Here is a 21780-nt window from a genome sequence, read left to right as displayed (position 1 = left end):
TGGAAACTCACATACGCTCAAGCTTGTCCGTGTACTGGCACAAATACAAACTCTGAGAGGATGGCCAGCCTGCAAGGTACTATGAGAAGTTAAATTCAATTTAAGCCCAGGTAAGGTTTAGCCTTTTGCAGTGTAAGGAAAAAGTTGCTCTAAGATGGGTTTTTACAAAAGGGTTTCAAGAGTATGCTCCATAGTAGCATGAATTGTACTACAGGTGAAATTTTCACTTATGGTCAAAAGTTATTGCTTTACATCTTGTTTCTGGGATACTCTGTTTTTAAACAGACACATGAACTTTATAACGTTCCTTGGTCTATAAAGCAGGTGCAAACTACAACTTACAAGTGCATTAAATGCTCAGCCCTACATACTTTGCAATGGATAAAATAAAGGAACAATAAGACCTGATCAGGGATGACAGTAGCGTCAGATGGCATCAGAAACTCTACGTTAAAATGGCATGTCTATCAAGTAACATCTTCAGGTTGGGCAGATTAGGGTGCATTCAGCAAGTAAGTTCGTTAATTAATTGGTCCAGTACAATGTTATTGTTTATGCAGGAAATACAGCTCAGTTAACCTATAACTTGTTTCATTCATACATTTTAGACAAATTAATTTTTATAAGGAACTGGTGTGAATCAAAACAAGGTCAATCATTGCACTTTCTCAGTTTTACCGCTCTACCAAATTCAGAGCTCAGATGATGAATTACAAACAGGTATTTGTAGCTAACCTAGCTCACAACCGCGCAAGCTGCTTTACTGGTTGGCAAGACAGGGAAATACTGGAATCCATTCCCGGCAAAATCTTAAAGAGATAAGTTCTTGAGACACACCACCTCTTTGACCTTGAAATCCCCCCTCCGCAGTACAAGTTAAGGATCTGGCTAATCTTTCACCAAAACTGAGCAGATGAGATTCTTTTAAGCGTCAGAGCATCCGAAATCCTGTACAGCCCATATTTTTCAAAATTACTAATTATTGTGACTGGATGAAGAATGTAGTCAGTTTTAAAGCTAAGTGCAAATATGTAAACCTAAATCACCAAGAGAACTACTACTACTTAATTTTCATCGCTATTATCAGATTACCGCAGATTGCACCACAGTTATCCCTAAGGATGACACCAACTGATGTTTTATTTTGGCAGAACAGGACAAGAGCCAGTAAGTAGTTTTACTTTTCTTAAAAAATATGACGTCTTTTACTGTTACTGAGCAAATCACTGAAAAATTTCACTTGCAACAATTCACATGGTTCTTTAAAGCTTGTTGAACAACCTACAAAGCTTCTCATTTTGAATAACTAGTATGAATGGGAAAGAGGCCTGGGTTCGTTTTCTGGATCGAAAAAACTGCAGGTGGAGGAGTCTGTATGTTAAAACTATTGATTTTAAACCATATCCTTTTCCTCTGCCCCCTCCTTAAGCAGTACTTTTGTAAATTTACCTCAATTTATTTTCTTGCACTCAAAATTGGTGAATGAACATTCCCTTTGTAAATATTTTGGGACAAGCAAAGTACTTTCCCAGGAATTTACTAGGCAATGATTTAGTTACTACTACATTTATCCAGCTCAGTCACACAGCTTTTTCTGCACAAACACCCACATAGGTGATCCAAGCATAACACTGGCACAGCTGTGCAGCTGTGTTGAGCCTTTAACAGCTCTACACCTGGTTCAACAGTTGAGAAATATAAGGGAGGTAGGGCAAAGGCAGTCATGAAAAACTCCACTTGCCTCTCTCAAATAGCAGCGGAGAAGCTAAAACCATTCTCCACTTACTGTCCCTCCCCTCCCTAAACAAACCTGTACACTGTAAAGAACAGTGTAAGAAAATGCTCCTGTCCATACTAAATGGTTAATTTTTCCCAAGAAGGGTAATGAGCTAAGAATGCACATTTTTGGTAACCAAAAAAAGACCTGTCCGCTGTACCAAGAGGGCATTTTGATTTGCTGGTCCTGTAACAAGACTGATGATATCTACCACAGCCACGGCTACACAAATCTTTGCAGAAAACGGCGCAACAGAGGTCCACATCAGAGTATTTTGTGAAGGAGTTTTCACTGAAAAACAATGCACAGAAGGAGGAGAAGAGGTCACAGAAAGCAGCATAGCCATAACCTCTCCATTTTACTTGGTTTTGCAACGCTGAAACATTTACCTGCTATTTTGTAGATGGAGTCTGTAAAAGACATTCAAGAGAAGCATCTAACTCTCCCAGTGATATTTGCTCTGGACTGCTAATTCTACAAGATATAACCAGACTATGAGGACAGAAAAGGAACTGGGAACCACAAGCTGAGTGGTAACTTTAGGGCCCAATTATAACCTTTTCAATCCCAAAGCCTTCATAAAGTGAGGATAAGATCATCTCTGAAGAAATCTATTTTTATCAGGGGGACAAATGAACCTAGGGACCAACATATCACCGACGCTACATAGCCAGGGCCTACAGCTATTGTGCCATCACACAGAAATTACAAGAGACAACTCGAAGTCTTAACAAAACATCACAACCAGCCCTTTGCATCTCGAAGATAATGAGATACCAGTAGGAAAAAAAAAAAAAAAAAAAGAGTTTTCAGATGGCAGCTCTTTCACAGCATTACAGAACTCGCCCACACCTTTCTAAATATCTTCTCATCTCAAACTTGAATCTGACTTCTACTTTTAATTTAAACTCATCGTTTCAGAAACATCCTAATATCTTCAAAGTCAACACACAGTATATTATTTGTTAGATTAGACACTAGTTTACAATATGCTCTCAAAATCAAGCAATGCAGTATTTCAATTAAAAACAATCATAGAATGGTTTCAGTTGAAAGGGACCTTAAAGATTGTCTAGTTCCAACCCCCCTGCCACGTGGAAGTGATACGCTCCCACTAATGGTTACAATTACATGAATGAGTGCTTTCTGGTTGGAAAGTGTTTTGGGAAGCTGTTGACCAGCCCTCTTCCATACAATACTCAACTGGAGTGTTGCACAACTCCTATAAATAGGAATCCAACAGTATGAAAAGGTGACACACACTCATACTTAACAATAGCTCTTCTGTGCAGACAGAACATGACTTCAATTCAGAACAGATGCTGAGGGGAACCTGATCACACCCCTGTGTCACACTTTACGTGGAGGACTAAGCCACAGTTTATCCTTTGAATTACTCAATTTTAAAGAACACAAAGTGAAAGGCAAGGAAGAAAACTGAGATGTCGTCACCACAGTTTGCAGACAAAAGAAGTCTAGACACATCTGGATATTATGAAAGCAAAATATTTTAAACATTACTTCCAGTTCTTCTCTCTGGCAAATATGCATTAATGTGCTTAACTCTAATCCCAAGTTATTTGAACTGAAGTTCAGAAATACAAAAAAAAAAAAAAAACAGAAGAAGGGGCAAATTTCTTCTGGCAAAACCAAAATGCCCATGATAAGCAGCATAGCACACGATGGAATGAAAAAATGAAAACCAGCTCTAAGAGGAACAGATTTCAACACAGTCTTCCAGAACAAAGCTGCTTTATCATCTTTATTATGGTTCACTGGAGAATTTTTACTTCATGTTTGCTGTAAGGAAGGAAGGACATCAGCAGCTCTCATAGGAGTGCAACATTTCCTGAGAGATTGCTGAGGAATCTGGGGTACCCCAAAAGATATCTCACATCTGGGACTTGTGGAGCAGCCTGGCATAATTCACCTCGTGGTCCAGATTTTCATAAGAACCTAACATTCAAGCAGCCCTGAGACAAACCTTTTCCCAAGGAAGTATTTAAAGGTTGAATCTGCAAAGCAAAACCTTAGCAAGCTGCCCCAGCACCCCTGAAAAAAAAAAAAAAGGCTTTGATAGTGGCAGTTGGGAAGTGATGGAACAATTTACAAAACTCAGACTTTGTCAAAGCTATTCTGGATTTTTCCTTCCTATCCTAAGGCAGTGAAGTGGTTGCTCTTGGATAGAAACCTGCCTTTAAGGTTTATAAGACGATCTGATCCTCATGAGAAGCGCAAGAATCACATTTGATGGACAAAGAACAAACAGAGTGTTTGTTCTGCAACTCTGCAACTCTGGCCTATTTCTTGCAAGATTCAGATTTGAAAAATACAATTTGCCTTCTTCGATAAAAATAGCCTGAAAGGAATACAGAGTAAACAGAGATATCTTTCTTCATAACAGTACCCTAACAGTGGCAATATATAACAAATTATTTGCAAACTTTCTTTCCAGTTCAATATGGAATAAAATACATCGTATCAACATATCATCAGCTTGTTTACAGAGTTTGATTTTTCTCCACGGGAAACAACAAAGACAACTTGGAAGACATTCAGGGCAGAGGAATGAAGATGAGCATTTGGTTGGACTGACACCATGACAGCCAAGAAAATAACACAAAACATTCCACAAATGTTTGAAGGGTGCAAACACCAAGGAGAAAAACAGCAACTTAAAGGGGAAGATGATAAACATCAGCTCACTAATACAAGCAAATCAGTGGCTCATAAAGTACATCAGCAATATCCACTGGAAGCAATATAAACCATCGGTTACCTTCCACAGCATGCTTAAGTGAGTAAATGCCATCCCTTGTTTAGAGAACAAGAACAAGCACCACCTTTCCACTGCCCAGCAAAAGCATTCAGGCGTTCAGTGAGGAGGACTCCTCCGTTTCTTCAGAGCCAGAAATGCATGTACACCATTTGGCACAAATTCAGGTTTTCCATGCTCTCTACACCTCCATCCAAATTTGTGCTAAAAAAAGATGCTCTGAATAGTATTCAAACATCTTCATCATCCTGATGACTATGATTCCAGAAACCCAAAGCTGTTCATGAGGACCCTATACATAAACACAAAATGTATATTCTGATAGCATGCTTATTTTACTGTTTAGCCAAAAGATTTATCAGTAATGCTACAGTCAATTGTTTCAGATTTTGCATGTTTTGAGGTTTGCATGATTTCACAAGCCGCTCAAAATGCTAGATGTGGTTCTGAATTTACAAGAATACAGCAGTTCAGGAAAACACACCTTAATACCCCTCACCGCTAATTATTTCCACTGTATGTGAAGAAATCATCCCATTTTTACAGTGTTTTTTACTAAGACATCACCTACCCTGGAGAGGTCAAAACCAAGGAATTAAGCCTATGAACAAACTTGCAGATGTGTGATGGACAAAACAGCAGTTATGATGAAACATTTTTACCTGCTAACAATTAAAGTAATTTATATTCCATGAACTACATGACTTTGTTTGAAGGAAGTTTTCCTCTTTCAGTTTGTAGATTGACACAAAAAACTGGAATAACCATAAAACTATGATATTCCACATGTTTCAACTCACTACTGGCTTTATACTTGTTTCTTATACTATGTTTACCTGATTCTTGTTTTATGGGCATGTGTTGCATTTTTCTCAGCAATACTTTTTTTGCCCTTTTTGTTGGGTTTCAGGAGATACTGAACACAATATAAATGGAAGCCTTTGTTTGGGGAAAAATTACATCATCTATCAAAAGACCACAGCAGATGTATCTTGAGGTCACAAACTGGATCCCTCATGAAGACAGGATGCCAAGACATTGTCAGCAAAGCTTAGGGTAACAACAACGGTACTAAGTCCAATGGTAATAGCTTTTTTGAAAGAAAGGTGTGTCAAACTATATTGGTAAAATAGTATGGTTTGTAGAGCTGCTGACACTAACCTCTACAGCGGGTCAACATACTGAATGACGGTAAGTCCAAAAAGCACTGAAGGTACATTAGTATCCACACCTAACTGCCCCCAGTTTTCTGCACAGCAGTTGCTGGGTTTTCTAAGGTCTCTGGCAATTTTTAAGAACCTGTCTGAAAGCAAACATGGCAAACTGCAAAACATACTGCCACACAGAGAAGACAGGAGATGTTCAGTGGAAATGACCCATAATTTCACTACATATGAGGCACATATTCACCCTAAACCTGTCCATGAAATTATCACAGCCCCCTCCTGTGTTAAACATGTGCCATGTATGTTACATGAATGAATGCATGCAGTAACGAAATATTATTCCTTCTGGTCCATTGTACACAGAGGCTGCAATTACAACCAGCTCTCAGGTAGGCTACAAACACCAAGACACCTGGAAGCTTGTCTTCTGTTCTCTCCAGAGGACTTTTTTATTTGCCAGCCCTGCACACCCACAAAGGGGCCAGTCAAAATCTGGCTGTCAAGAAGAATGATAAAAATTTGCTCTTATTCTAGCACATTTGTATTCAGCCATCACACAAGCTTACAAGAGTTCACTGTACTTCGATAACTAGAAATTTTCTGATGAACAGCTTCTCCATTTTAGCTGCAAAAACCCAAAGCAAAATTAGCATAACTATGCAAAAAAGTATAAGTTGTCCTGAAGACCTTTGCTCTAAGTTAATTATTGAGAAATGACTGAATGATTCATAACATACTTTATAATTTAATGATGCTTAAGCCTATTTATATGGCTTTTAAAACGTTGCAACATATTCTAAGTGAGAACATGAAATTATGGATGGCTAACTGAAATTATTTGGGACTCATTTTCATCATTGCTCAAAAAAAAGCAGCAGTTTCAAGTTCATCAGTACATTTAAGACAATTCTCAAGGCACTAAAACACTTAAGAGCATTTGTAATCACTTAAGTTTTTGTTCCCCCACCTCAAATGCTCAAATTAATGCAGCATTTTTGTAAAATGCCACCCTGAACTATTCAAAGTTTTCCTGAATTCTACAGCAAGATAAAATCCAGTATTTTGCTTGGTTGTGCTTGATGTTTGTGATCAATAACATGATACAGTGTCTGTTTCTTGACTGATGGAGAGAATTTCTTTTCTTGCAAGGGAACACTTGCAAACTGTTCACATTTAATATTTCCTTTTCGCCAATGCCTTAGAAAGTTTAACAGCTGTGTGGAGGCACACATTAGCACTACTACATGACATAAAGCATGACTATTAACAAGAAGCAAATACCCTGAATAAGTGCCAGTTTGGGTAAAGTGAAGTGGTGCAAAAGCTGTGAGAGCCATGGCAATTAGTGATTTTCTGCCATGGAGATTTTTTCCCTAGCTCTGCAAATGACGTCATTCCATTTAAATTTCTCTGTATGGACAATGAGAACAACAATGTTTAAAACAATTCAACGGCACTCCTCAAGGAGGCATGCTGAAGTGTCTCATTTTTCCTATAATACGCTTTCCAGATTCCACAATCCATTTTCAGCAGAGAATTTTGTAGATCTCCACTCTACACACCATTTTGCAGACAACCACCTTCACTTATCACCCTGCAAATCAAGGTAATTCTACAAGATTTTCTCAGAATAAACTAGCATAGCATATGACAGACCAATGGGTGACAAAAGATAAATCAGTCAAAAAACATTACAACTAGAAAATGTAAGTACTTTTAGACAGTTGTCCTGGTTTTGAAGGGATAAAATTTATAGAATCAAGTTTCTGTTACCTTTTGTTTCAGTTTGTGGCCAGCCATGGTATGGTGATCAAGGCCATCAGCAGTGAAAGCCAGGGCAGCTGACCCAGGCTGGCCCACAGCTGTGTTCTATAACATTAATGTCAGGTTCACTACAAATGGGAAACCTTGGAAGGGATGGGGGGCTTTTTGCTCTGCTCTCTTTTTCCCTCCGTTTCTCCTCCTCCTTTCTTCTCAAGGATTGCTATCCCTGGAATGACTTGCCACCACTCTGTGGGCTAAGTATAATTTTGTGTCTTTTGGATTAACATTGATGTTGGCTTCCTTATTTTATTAAATCTGTTTCAATTTCAACCCACAAGTCTCCCTCCTTTTCCCAATTTCCTTTCTCAGCTAGGGAGGGGTCTTGGGTGATAGAACAACTGGTTATTCTTTAGTCCTGGGTGCGGGCTAAATGTAGACAACAGTCCATAAGGAAATATGTAATGCTAAACAATACAGTGATATGGCATCAAGAATCAATCACATACATCTGAATTTCATTTGTTAGCTGTTGATATGTTGCCAAACAAAAAAAGCTATAACTCACTCACAAGGCCATATTTAAGCCTAAATGCCACTAGCAGAAACTGGCAGCAATGGAACTAGGACTATGTTTTCAGGATCTCTAAGACAAAGTAGCTCTGATATATCTACAAAGAAACAAAACATGCAAGAAAAATCACTGCTTTCCTTGTCCATGGATTCCTTGTCTAAACAACATCAGTTTATCAAGTCAATTCAATCCTGTCATAAGTATACAACTGTTAAGACCAAGGCTTTCTTCCCCATTTCCCAACTTCAGAGGCTTTAGCATTATTCTCCCATCTCTAGAACGCCTACCATGAGAAATTTTTTCAACCTCTGCACCTTCCTTTACTGTTTCACAAAATTCATGACCAAAACAATCAGTCATTCAAATGTTACAATGGAGCACCAAGGCCTTAATGAGAGATGCTACTTAATAGTAAAGCATTATTTGTTTTTAATTTCAAATGTAATTTAAACTAATTGAACTGACAATTTTAATATACTATATGACATAGCATATTGTCTCCATTTAGCCCACAGCCAGGGCTAAACAATAACCAGTTGCTCTACCACCCAACGACCCCTCTCCAGCTGAGAAAGGGAATTGGGAAAAGGAGGGAGACTCGTGGGTTGAAATTGAAACAGACTCAATAAAATAAACCCAATATCAATACTAATACAAAAGACACCGTGTTATACTTAGCCCATATAGTGGTGGTGAGATCCTCCAGAGATGGTGACCATCTAGGAGAGAGAGAAGAGCAGACCAAAGAGAGGAAGGAGCAGACCATCCCCCCAAACTTCCCAATTTATAGTGTACGTGGCGTTTATGGTATAGAGTACACCTGTGGGCCAGCCTGGGTCAGCTGCCCTGGCTTTTGCTCCTCCTAGCTTTAGCACCTGGCTAACTCAAAACTGCTAACGGCCTTGATCACCACAGAAACCCGCATACCATGGCTGGCCACGAACTAAACCAAAATGTAATAGAAAATTAATTCTATGATTCTGTCCCAGCAAAACCAGGACACATATATATATTAAACAGGTTCAGTAAAAATCCCGTCATATAAAAAAATATATATTCCGATCATTCCAACCAAACAGCAATTTTAGTCTGTGCTCTTTTGTCCCAGGATGGCAAATGAGTACCTTCTGTCTCCCCAACACCATTTTGGAATTCAGTGACCTTTTGATGACAACTTGGTCAAATCTAATATATTTTCACATAAACTTTCAGCTGAAACACCCAGTCTTTCTGCAAGGTGTTTCACCACCACCACTACCAAAAATATGACAAGTTGCAGCTTAAAAACACTCTCTAAAGAGCTCTGTAAAATTTTAATAGGCCAGTTAAAGGGGGAGAAATTACAGGATCATGTCACAATTTCCACACTCCTTTACTTTTTCCTACCTCGTTAGCCTCAAAAATTCTGCAAATGATGGACTAGCCAAAAAACACAGTTTCTTTTTGTTCCACTTTCAATGAGTCTCAGAACAAACTATTTGCTCATATCAGTTTCCAAGCAATCTGTCTAGACATCCAAGTTTATAAACTAGAAGAACCATTCAAGCCTCCTTGCTTTTAATCATACCCAAACCAAGAAGCTTGTTTAACAGGCCTATTAGGCTCTGTGATTTATTTCTTGACACTTCCAATAAATCATATTTTTGTTTTTGTGATAAGACTTCAACCCTTTCATAGCTAGTCATCTAGAGCAGATGCCAAAAATCTGTCCTTCTGTGTGCTTCTGAAAACACACACAACCCCCTGCCCCGACTTTTTCCAGACTTCCACCAGCACACACAGCTCATTTCTGAGCTCAAGTTTTCATCCTGTTTTTTAAGCACAGACATTAACTTCACACTCATCTAAAAAGGACATTGCTACTACCAGCTCCACACTTAGTATTTTCCAAGTTAGCATCCATAAGTCTGCATGCATCCTTTCAGCTGTACTGTCATACCACAACCAATATTCAACACATACTGGCTGAAACTGTCAGTAATCTCCCTGTACAGACAGATTTTAAACATGCTTGCTATTCGGTTTCCATTCTTCTAGGTAATTTCCTAATATCTTTGGTTATTCTCCAGGGCACATTACCTCTTTACTGCTTGAAATCATGAAAGGGTAGATCAAAGGCAAGAATAAAACTTATCTAGGGATAAAAAAAAAAACCTACTCTATCTTACTTATTTACTTACTCTTAAAAGCACTGGGGCGGGTAAATGCAAGACTTTCAGCTGTAGGCACTGCAAGTCACAAATTCTAAATAGCAGAAATTCTACATAGCTAGAAGAGATGGGCAGAAGAGCAGTTCTTTCTGGAAATCCCAGACTACCTTACCTTGCTGATATTACTAAATATTCCTTCGATGGAAGATTTGGCTAATGGTCCACCTTTCCTTTTATGTGAGCATGTCGTAACAGTAAAAATGGGCAGACAGGAGCCATTCTTCAAGTAAAACAGGTTTCTTTTTTATCTTACCTGCCTTTCCATCCCAGAATTAATGTTAGAGAACTGAAAATGATAAACAAAGAGTGTCTTTCAATACATAAAGATGTAGAGGAGGTGTGCACCACGCATATTAAAGAACAGGACTTCATAAAGCTCAGTAACATGCAAAGAGAAGTATTCCATGAGAGAAAGGTGTAGATTTAACAGGAAACACCACAGGATTTTTTGAGTACTCCAAGACTACTTTGAATACGATGCATACAAAACGTATCTCACAATGTACCTCTGATCCCCAGCTAGGGATGAAAGGAGCAGTGAGGCTATGAATCAGTACAGTACTTGACACTGTATTCACATTAGAGCTCTCTATTTTAAAGTTACCTGACAGAGGAAACTGAACCGCCCACTGACTTGTCACATCATGTGACACCTCCAAGATTCAGAAGAAAATGCTAAACTTTTTCTCCAAGAAGAAAGTACAAAAAGAAGAGTAATGCTCCTGCAGCTCAAAAGTCAAACCTTTGAGTGAAAAAATGTTATCACAGCTACCATACACATTTTCCCCCCAAGAGCCATGTTGTATGGAGATTTGTTGGATACTTTATGGCATTAGAAAACAAGTATGACCTAACTTAAAGTATCTTCATAACTGAGTGGTATCACAGGCTCCAGACAATTTTGGTTTTGCCTATGCCCAGACAATTCCACCAACCTAAGACACTGCAGCTATAAAACAGAGGAAGGTATTCAGCTCCTTAATGATGTATGTCGTAGTGCCACAATGGTGAGCAAAGTTACCAAAGCTAACTTTTCATCAGAAGTCTCATGGGACACCACGGGCTTGGAGGCCAGCTGTGCATTTTGAGCAGCAACACCTCCTACAAAACATCTGTTACGAACTACGAATGCTGCTTCTACACAGACCCTTCCCTTTCCTCTCCAACAAGGCTGGAGGCTCAGTGCATAGCCCAGCAGCACAGACCTGCCCTTGCCAGAGAAGGCATAACCAGCTCTGTGTTTTCAAAGCAGAAATCTAAGGATCCTTCTTGTCTCAAGGTAATAATGACTTATAAGGGAGAGCTAAATGGCAGGTGAAAGCTTTTAATGAACTCTGAAGCAAAAAAAGCAAAGATTTTGTGACTAGTCATTTGAGAAATTATTAGCTCCTCATGCCACATTTCCACATCTACCAACACATCCCAATCGCTCTGTCTACAATTTAGCAGTCCAGCAGCACTACCCGACAATTGGTCTGCAAGTGAAATTGGATCTATTCCCTGTCATACCTACCTGTCTACACCAATACCTCAGTGATAACTGCCTGTTTTTCCCACCCTCAGAAAAGAAACTGAAATACTGCAAAGACATGTCTCAGTAGCACTGCTCATATCCCCTTATTCCAGTTTCTCCCCTGACACTGTAGTAGCGTGACCTTTTCTTTATTTTTTTCATTGTCCTGGGTTCATTCAGCATTTGGTGTAACAGTACAGACTAGAAATTATTTCCTTTACTGGGTATTTCCACCAGATATTGTACAGTAATTCATCATTTCTTACTGGACACCTAAGTAAGGTGCAAAATACTTACTGCATAATCATATATAGACTAACAATATCTAATATATCCTTTTGGCTAAGATATCATTTTCCAGTAGTCCCTGTGAAAGTAAGAAATGGTAAAACTCACGTTTCACAGCCTTCTTGTTCATGCTGGCAGATGAAGATCTCTGAAGCAGTGTCCCAGGAGTAGCACCATCAAATAACATGCAAACATCTGCAGGGAGTCTCAGCATTTAGGATTTTATTTCTAATGCTAGCAGAGGATCACCCCTATGCCAAACTTCTGGTTCTGCACTTTTCCAGTTGCCAAGGAAAGGTATCAGGGGCTGCGTGAGCCTGCATTGTACAGCAGTGTTGCGCGATGGCTTAATCTCGTTACATGATAGATAGTCTTGACACTGAATGTGCCATGTGGTGCACACTCAACCAGCTGCTTTAGTCCTTTCCTGGTGTCAGCTGAGAGCACTGCGAGCTTTGTGAGCCCAGGCTGACAGCAGGAGCACAAGAGGTACGCATGGAAATTCAGCACACATTGAACAGGAGAGGACTCGACAGCCAACCACAAGATACATTAAGGGCTATATATAAGAAACTGTGCCAAGCTCCCCAATTTACAGAGTCATCATCACAGCTGCCCCCTGCTCCTTCCTAGAAGCTTCCCCCTCCTCTTATGCCTGGCAGACGGCCGCATTTGAACGGACTAATGTGGTTACTCCCATACAAAGATGCACAAACCACTGCAAAGGGCACAGTCAACAACCGTTTCTAAATGTGGTAAAGCCTACCAGTAACAGCTGACCAAATCAGGAGTCGAATCATCATGGCAAGTGCCCAGAATTGCTTGTAACATCAATGCTAAAACCTAGTAAATTCTTCAAAATCAGTAAAGTTACCAGAAATGAATCAATAGAAAATTAATTAAAAGAAAGCCTGCTGGCATCAAGACATAGATCTCTATTTATACTAATGTATGTTTTTATAAATATCATTTATTATACATTTCTGGAGGATGAAGTGAACTGACTGCAGTTTGGGCCCTGTACTCTCCTAGGAAGAGAAGGGGTTTCAGCATCATGCATCAAATGTTAATAATGTTTTACATTCCAACTAATTTATTGACTTTTGAAGAATTTTTACTTGAACTGTATTTAAAATGGCACCTTCAAGACTTCCCACTGCCATATAATGGAATTGTATTTCCTTTTTTTTTAAAAAACAGTGAATAAACCTGTCTTACAGTGGATGTTAAATGATATTTTGCAATACATATGAACAAAATTAGTCCCCAATCTTGAAATCAGTTATTGACTGCTGGGGAGGGAGGGTTTGCTACTATGCTTTCATTCTGAAACTTCATTTTTAGCTACACTGCAGAACTCTTGTCAGAACAAGCTTTTTGACCAGGACTTTTCCTATTCACTTCTAAACTCAGCATATTTTACATTGAAGTTACTGAGATCAAATCCATTTGGGTTCCAGCAATGCTATTAAGATCCCCAATTACTAAAGTCAGATTCTGACCCTGAAAGCCCGTTTGCAAAGCTCACATTTTAGGACACTTCTATTTAGCTCTACTGAACACAGAGCCTAAGCAGGCTTTGTACTTGCAAACTTAAAGTAAGAATTCACAGTCCTTTTAAAACGAGGTACATCACTATTGCCAAACTAAAATGCATTTTAAGTTTTCTCTTTCTCCAGGGAAGCCCTTTAACATTTCTCCCTCGGTTTGCTTGCTTCTTAGGAGAAATTAAAAAAAAAGGAGAAGAAAAAAGAAACATCTGTGGGAACAGCTGCACAAATATTGCAACTGCCAGAGATAGATAAAATTTCTTTCTAGCATCCAGGATTTCTTGTTTTGTGTTTTGCAAGACAGACCACTTAGTAGTGGATAACCACAGTGACTAACCATGCATCTGACACGCAATTTTGATCTCAACCACGGGTAAGAGGTAAAAGCTCAACACAAGCCCACCATAGAGACACACAAACACACACACACAGAGAAAACAACCAGAAACCCAAACCCTTGAAGGAAGTGTCTAGAGGCTCCACCATATAAAAGCTTATACATCAAATAGGCTGCTTGCTCTGAATTCTTGTGGACAATCAAAATACCATGGTAGGTAGTTTATAATTATAAGCAGATGTACAGCACAGCTTTTTCCTTCATCGTTATCTCACATTTAACAACAACACTAAGACCCCAAATTACTCAGCACACTTTCTAAGACAACACTTTGATAATTAGGCAATGATATCATTAAATAAATAGACTTCCAGAAGTCTGTCTTCATCTCCTAGATATACGTCTGTGTTCACATGCTTGTCTTTGAATTGCAGCAATCTGTTATGCTCCAACAGGAAGCGTTATAAGAATGAGTTTTATCATGCTCTGTGCAATACATTGATAACTACAATTCTTATTTCCCAGTCCAAGCCCAAGCAGGTAAGGTGAATATGATTAGCACTCCATTACAGTAATAATCAACTAAATTAAAGTAGCCAGTTCTAAACACATATAGCCATGGTGGCAACAAGATCTTGGGGCTATTGTAGAATGCAGAGTTCCTCAAGATTTAGAGATTTACTGAAATTTCTTTTTTCCCCAAAATACTGAAAGAATTAGAATTATCAACCATTTTGGCCGTGGGGGGCAGTCGCCACATCCAGCTGATCCACAGAGTAGGATTTGAAGAATGAGAAGCAAAGCTACTTGTCTGCAGCCTCTGCATCATTTTTCTTTCTCAAGCAACTCAAGAGGGGCCTTAAGAATACCTTAAGTCACCTTTGACTGTAGTGCTCTCCCATTTGCTAAACAGTCATTTAGCACACTGGGATTGTCGGAGCATAATAGCACTTCAGCTGCTTCTTTTTCCACCTCTACAGTGCAGGCTGTCAAGCAGGGCATGTAGAGAAAGACTTGAGTAAGCTCCAGCATGCTTCAAGGGGTCTGCTCCACTTGAATTCATGTGATCCACTCTTGTGATTCATTTTCTAAATACTCATCCTGTAAGACTGTGCCCACACATCCCCACAGCGCTACTTGGAAACAAGGTTATGATCTTTAAAAATCAAAAGCACAAAGATTCATCACAACTCGCTTTGCAACACCAGCTCTTATCCTTTCTTACATCCAGACATTTCCAACTGAAGAAAGCAAGCCTTCATGTATAGCAATGGTCTGCTGTGGTCATTCAGTTCCTTTCCATCAAGCCACAAACAGAATATCAGATTTTTTTTTTTCCCCTACATAAGTAACATCCAAAGGAGGGTCAAAACTGAACTGGCTGGCTACAATGGAGCGCAGAGTCCACCTAGCCCAGCATCCCATCTCCAGCTGTGACTAAAACAAAACCTCACGGACAAGCAGGATAAATAACTAAGACAAGAAAGCAACAATACTTTCGGCTAGCTACCCTTTAAAACTGGGTTTTCCCTTTACTAAGCACAACATTTTCTGGAAAGTACTTATGCATCTTAATTACACCTTATTTACATCTTGTGCACAGTACTACCTCCTTTCATTTATTTTAAGCCTGCCACCGTCACTCCTGGATACACCCTGGGATTCCCGTACTGGAAAATAAGGGAAGAATTGGCCTCTGCTTACCCTTTCCCTGCCACTCGTTAATGCAGTTTTCTCAGTCATTCATCTCCAGGCTGAAAAGTTCCTGTTTCTTGGACAGAAGCTGTGCTGTGTCCTTGACCATTCTTGACGCTCTTTTTAAAACCTTTTCCAGCTTAAGCTGCGAACTACTAGCACTCTCAGGCAGCAAGGGACTCCCCTGGTGTCACTTCTGTCCTTCTTCACATTTTTCTTCTCACAACGGAGGATGTGGTAGTTGGGGGAGGTTAAAGAAACAGCTAGAAAGGCAGCTTACAGAAAATCCAGGATGCTGCCTCTGGAGCTGAGGTCAGGTCATTCGAGTAAGGATTAACTGGAAGGCTACTTTCTCTTCTTGCTGAAGAAGCACTTTACCTCTTTGCAAAACAGGGAAATAGCTCAAAATATGGAAGTAGCCAACACATTTTGGCCCAGACCACACTAAGCTGGGAAGGAGCATGTTTGGTTCTCTCAATTAGTGACATCTAGAGGGATCTTAACTGTTTCCCAGATACAAGCAAATCGCTGGGGTTTTGCATTTTATTATTTATAACACTTCATGACTGTTCAATTTGGCAGGCAAAGAAAACCAGTCCAGTTAAAATTTAAGCTGCTCTAAAAGCAAAGGCAGATGTGGGAAAAGAACGACAGGAACACACCAGTTACTTCTTGGAAGTAACAGACATGAAAAATGTCTTTGCTAAAGAGCTACTAATCATAATTGCTATTATACAAAATTGCACAGAACTAAATATAGGAAAACGAAAGGTATTTCATGACAAGAAACTATATAAGCATTGCCAAAGAATTCAATGCGTGTTGCTAAAGTTTGTCTCATTGAGCCACATAGCACGAAAGCCCCTCCAAACTAGCCAGTACAACAGTAAACAATAGGAGTTTGTTGAAGTTAAATGCACTGAGCTGGTGTGCTCCTTCAAGGCGTCTGGCTTGGTGGACCATGACATTTTCATTAAGAAAGCCCAATGAAACAAGAGCTGAGCCAGGCAGACAAAATTAATTCAAACCGTTAACAGATAAGTCAAAAATCATGACCGTAAACAAAAAAACATCATACTGCAGGTGGTTTCTAGTCTCAAGGGAACTATTTATTTTGCAGTTTAGCCAATGACTTGGAAGAAAAAAGAAACAAAAAAAATAAGATCATGACTGAAAAACTGTGCAGGTGACAAGTACCAAGGAAGCTGTTAATTACAAAGAAGAAAGGTGACTGACAGACAGCTGTGTGCACCAGCCTGTGTGTTCTCGCTCAGCAGACTCACAAGTTGTGAAGAACTGGCAGTACCTGAGAGCACCCTCCTGAAGGAAAAACTGAGGTCCCTGTTCAACACAACAGCCCCATCTCCAGTGTCATCACAAGACTATTTATAAATGTGTCTCTGGATTTCACACGACCACACTCTAAGTATTACCTCCAGTGCTGGTATTCAAACATCTAGAAGCATTTTGGAAGACTGGAAACCATTTTTAAAAGGCTGGGATAATTAAAGAATGGAAGAATGTAACGAAGGAACTCTATTTTCCACTTTTACAAAGAGAAGGTGAAGAACAAGATAGTAACTCTAGAGGGAGCATAAATTTGCATAGAGAAGACTATTAAACATGCAAAGAGCTAATAAGAACCAGAGCTAACAAAGCTAGTAGTTAAAGACAGTCAAATAAAACAAGCAGTAAAGCACATAGTTTAAGACTGATGATAATTACACGAAGCGAATACATTGCAGAGCATTGGGAGCCTATCAAGTGACTTTCTGTTAGCAAAACATGGTATTTTTTGAAAAAAAATGTTCTAGCTTATAATGGGAGCTAATCAAGGACTCTTATGGTTCATTTTGGATTCATAATCAATTGAATACAAAATAAATTTACAGCTATGCTCCAGTCCTCACTATCCACACTTTGATCACCCAAAGGTAACTGGCAATATGGTGAAGTAGAAGGAAAGAATCAGGAAATGTACAAAAAGCTGCAGAATAGGAAGAAGTTTCTCAGCATGCAGCTCCTCACACTAAGACCAGCCACCTGCACATCCGCTGCCACAGCTGGCTTGTGGGCACATCCTGGGGGTACCTATTGAAAGCGAAGATGGCAAAACCATGAGGCTTGGGATGCATCAGCTGCCGGCAGTCCTGCTGAGGTTGGGACATCACAGGGACCAAAGCAAGCTGCTTCTTAACACCATCCAGCTGCTTCTGGAAGCTCATGCACACTGCCCTGGCAAGGCATCCTCTACTGGCTCCCACAGTACCACTGTCACCGAAGGCTGTGTGCCCTCCCCAATGCTATAAGACTGGGATTTCATCATCATTTGATTACATCTGTGCAGATGAAGAGTCTTTATCTGCCTCAACACAAGGCTTATTGATGTCTGCTATGCTGCTGAAGCTAAAGTACGCCCATCTTTTCATACCCTTTTGAGTGCTGTAGAACTGAGCCACCTTTTCTCCCCAAATTAAAAAAGCAACCTAATCGAGGTTTTCTAAATAAATACAGGCAACAACTATAAAAAACAATTCTAACTTGAAATCCTTGCTTTTAGTGTAATAATAGAAACTAACATAGACCAAATCTTACCACTAGCACTTTCTGTGGTCTTACATGTAGGAATAGAATCTAAGCTGGAAATTTGGCCTCTGTTGTCTGTGTAAGTTTTTATTCCTCCCAAGACTAGTAGTGGAGTAACAAGTTTCATAAAAAGCTGTGTGTTTCCTTAGCATCTAACAATATCAGCCACTCGTCTTACCTGGAGTCCTCAACATTACAGAAAGTCAAGTTCCAGACAGTGAATGGAGAAAAGCTATACCATATATTCTCCTTCAGTGTTTTTCTTGTTTTAGAATGGCAAGAGAAGACAATCTTCTTCCTGGTTGAAAGCTAACATACAGTTCATTCACCCGCAAGACAGTTTACAACACAAACGCCACCCCAATATGCTAAAGTGTCACACTCTGTTCCAGGGGGTTATTTCAAAAAAAATCATGTCAAGCATTCCCTCTGCCCAATATAGATAAAGGCAGTAAGTAATAGCTCCAGGAATAAAGCATACTTCCAAAGGCCATCAGGTCACAATAAACACCAAACAGCCTGCAGAGAGGACAGCTAAATGTAATAGGATGCAAATCACTTCATACTACCCACCGTGAATTTCAACTCCTTTTTTTTTTTTTCCAGCTGTTGTGTTTAAAAAAATCGGATATTGAATCAAGCAGCCACAGATGAAAAGGTCCTAAGAGATGCCTGTGTGCTATAGCTGCACATGGAGCTCGCAGGGGTTTACTATTCTAGTTACTTCTGAAGACATGACCTTATCAGGAGTTCCAACTATTACTTGTGAAGCAATTTCCTTTAAGGGTTCTTCATTTCTAGCTTTCTAAACTCCATCTTCAGAAAACTGAACCTAGCTATAGGACCACTAATAAAAGCGATCTCCACACACCAGCCTGCAAACACAGGAGAGGCATGTCGTAAAGAAATAACCCACAGCCTCCCTCTCACTTGTGCCCAGAAGCGCGGTGCCACACAGTGCATAGAAGTCATGCCTTCCACGCAGAATTATGTTGTTAGCTGAATTTTCTACAAGGCTTTACATTTTTCACTTACTGTGGGGCTTTTTTTTTTCATGTGGGCACACTATTTATTCCAAACTAAACCTATCTAATTTCATTAAAGAATGAAAGCCAAGTAAAGAACAAGAGAAGAAAAAAGCAGTTGAGAGATATGACAGCAATCAAAGAAGAGGCAGACAAATAACTTTAGACACCATGCACAAAGAAACATGAGTTCCAAGCACATTTATTTTTAACACAAGTCACTGTGTCATGTACTAGAAGACGCCTTTTTGCACTAACAAAACTACCACAACGTGAAAGTTTCATGGGACTGGAAACAAGCACTTGACTCTCAGTCCTTCCTTCTCCCTACCTCTGCTTGTAACTCTGCATGCCTTCTGTCAGTATGAGACGACACTTAAATAATTTTTAGCTTGGACAAGATGCTTTGCCCCTTGTATTGATAAATCCCCCTCTCTTAATTCTTACCTCATGGGGAATCCTTTCCCCCTGAACGTACAGAAGTTATCGTCACCTTCCAGGTACAGGACTACTCTGCAACAGAAAAACTTAACCTAACAGCATCTTAATATCTGCTGGTCTAGTAAGAGTTATCACCCTCTCCCAGCAACCACACTACTTATCACAGACGAAAAGAATTTGGATTAATACTAGACAAATTCAGTGTTATGAAGTCATCATGCTACACAGGGAATTAATTTGGTTTCTTATTTCTACCTATACAGGATAAGGGTACCTATCTAAAAAAAAAACCCTGCTGTTTATTTCCAGTCATGTGTTGTAAAAACGTTTCTAACACCACCACACATGAATTATTTACTACTCTCCACTCTCCTGAAAGAAAAAAGCCCCAAACTGACAACATACGTGCATGTTACTGCCAAGAAAGATATAGAGATAAATATTCCATACAAGCCCAATGGAAGAAAAAAAGAGAAGACAATTGCTCCCTTAAAAAGAAATCCACTCAGCAGCTCTGAAAATCCACTGAAGATTCCTTAACTCTTTTGTGATTACAGTCAAAGTCCTTACTGTAAAGTCGGTCCCAGTGAGGACCTTACCACTGAAAGCCTGCTACAGATATTTGTGTAGAAGGAGGAAGATTTTAAGACAACCACCATAAATCCAAAGATGAACATGGACATGGAGATTGCAGAAAGCACAAAGAGCTTTTACTTATATTTAAACCAACAAGTAGTGAGATGACACATACTCTGCTTGTAACCCCTGAAACAGCAAAAAGGGATCTTGTTATGAAGTATTTAACACTGTTAAGAAATAACAGCACACAACAACACTTAAAGATGCCTACATACACACACACACCCCTCGGCAGACAAGAACAGCCTTAACACACACAGCTGCTGCCACTGCTTCCTGGTCTGCAGCAATTATTTGTCCTGCAAAGACCACACGGTTTTGTCACCAAGATACAAATCGCATCAATGCTACCTACCCCGGTTTTAGCTGCAGTGCTGACCCAATCCAGCGAGAGCTCCGAAACTGCCCCAGACCAGGACTCCTACCTTCCACAAGCAGGGTCGATATTCTCACCCATAAACGCCGTGGCTTCTCAAGATAAATTCGGAAACAGTGACAGCTTGTTTCAGCCTGACTGCACTTAGAAGTTTCTTTTCCTTTCCCCTCTCTCAACTGCTCAGACGGTCTGTGCACACACAGGGCTTCCACCACCACCACCACCACCACCGCACGGGAGCTCCGCGCTCCCACCGCACGTCCCTCAGAAATCCCAGCCGCCGCGCGAGGAGCAGCCCAAGAAGTTGGGAAGAGTGGCTCTGTGTGTATGGATGTGTAAATACACAGTACGAGAGCTAGAGCGGCCTCCCAGGGCCAGCCCTCAGACGCAGCCCCGGGTTTCAGATTTCATTGGCAGCTCTGGAGCGCGCCGGCGGCGCTGCTGTTGCGCGGGGGGGAGTCCGGCTCCTTCCCAGACATCTCTGAACATCCCAGCCACAGGGCCCCGCCGCCCCGACAGCGCCTGCAGACCCTCCGTTAGCTGTTTCACCGTGCTTGCTGCAGTTGGTGCTGCGGGGCAGGGTCCGCAGCCTCTCGGGGGTAGGACACAACCAGCGCTACACACGGTGATTTCTCAGCGCTACCTCGCACTTGTGCCAGGGAACTTACACACGCAGCAGCAACTTGACTGTGCCCTCAGACAAGGGGCTCCTCTCCTGCTGCGCACACAGGAGACGGCCACCAACTGACACAGAGACACCTGTGACCCTACGCAGATTTTTGCCACCCCCTCTCCCCTTTTTTCGTTTTTACCAGTGATACCTCTTTAGTCAACTAAACACACTCTAAGCGCTCTTAACTCATCTACTTTCAACAGCCTGCATCTCTGCAACTCAGTACGATGGTCTGTTTAAAGAGGACTAAGGATTTTACCTTGTGTGGGCCTGACGGAGGTCTCCATGGGACCTGTACAAGGACAGCTGCGTGCCTTCTCCACAGGCCCAGCTCTGACTCAGTCACAGAGCAGAAATCAGAATGGGAATTATGATGGAAATTGCAGCTGTAAT

At 40.4% G+C, this 21780-nt stretch overlaps 1 protein-coding gene across 1 annotated transcript in view; it reads right to left on the bottom strand.

The window, feature by feature from the left end:
• Window positions 1-20964, bottom strand: part of ARHGAP24 (Rho GTPase activating protein 24) — a 230174-nt gene extending 209210 nt beyond the window's left edge. Inside the window, exon 1 of the mRNA XM_068403599.1 lies at window positions 20694-20964. The gene's annotated coding sequence lies outside the window, so the exon portion shown is untranslated. The remainder of the gene's footprint in view (window positions 1-20693) is intronic.
• Window positions 20965-21780: the final 816 nt, after the last annotated feature.

The sequence above is a fragment of the Nyctibius grandis genome, chromosome 6 (assembly GCF_013368605.1).
Source record: "Nyctibius grandis isolate bNycGra1 chromosome 6, bNycGra1.pri, whole genome shotgun sequence".
Taxonomy (NCBI): domain Eukaryota; kingdom Metazoa; phylum Chordata; class Aves; order Nyctibiiformes; family Nyctibiidae; genus Nyctibius; species Nyctibius grandis.
This window is presented reverse-complemented; position numbering and strand designations above follow the sequence as displayed.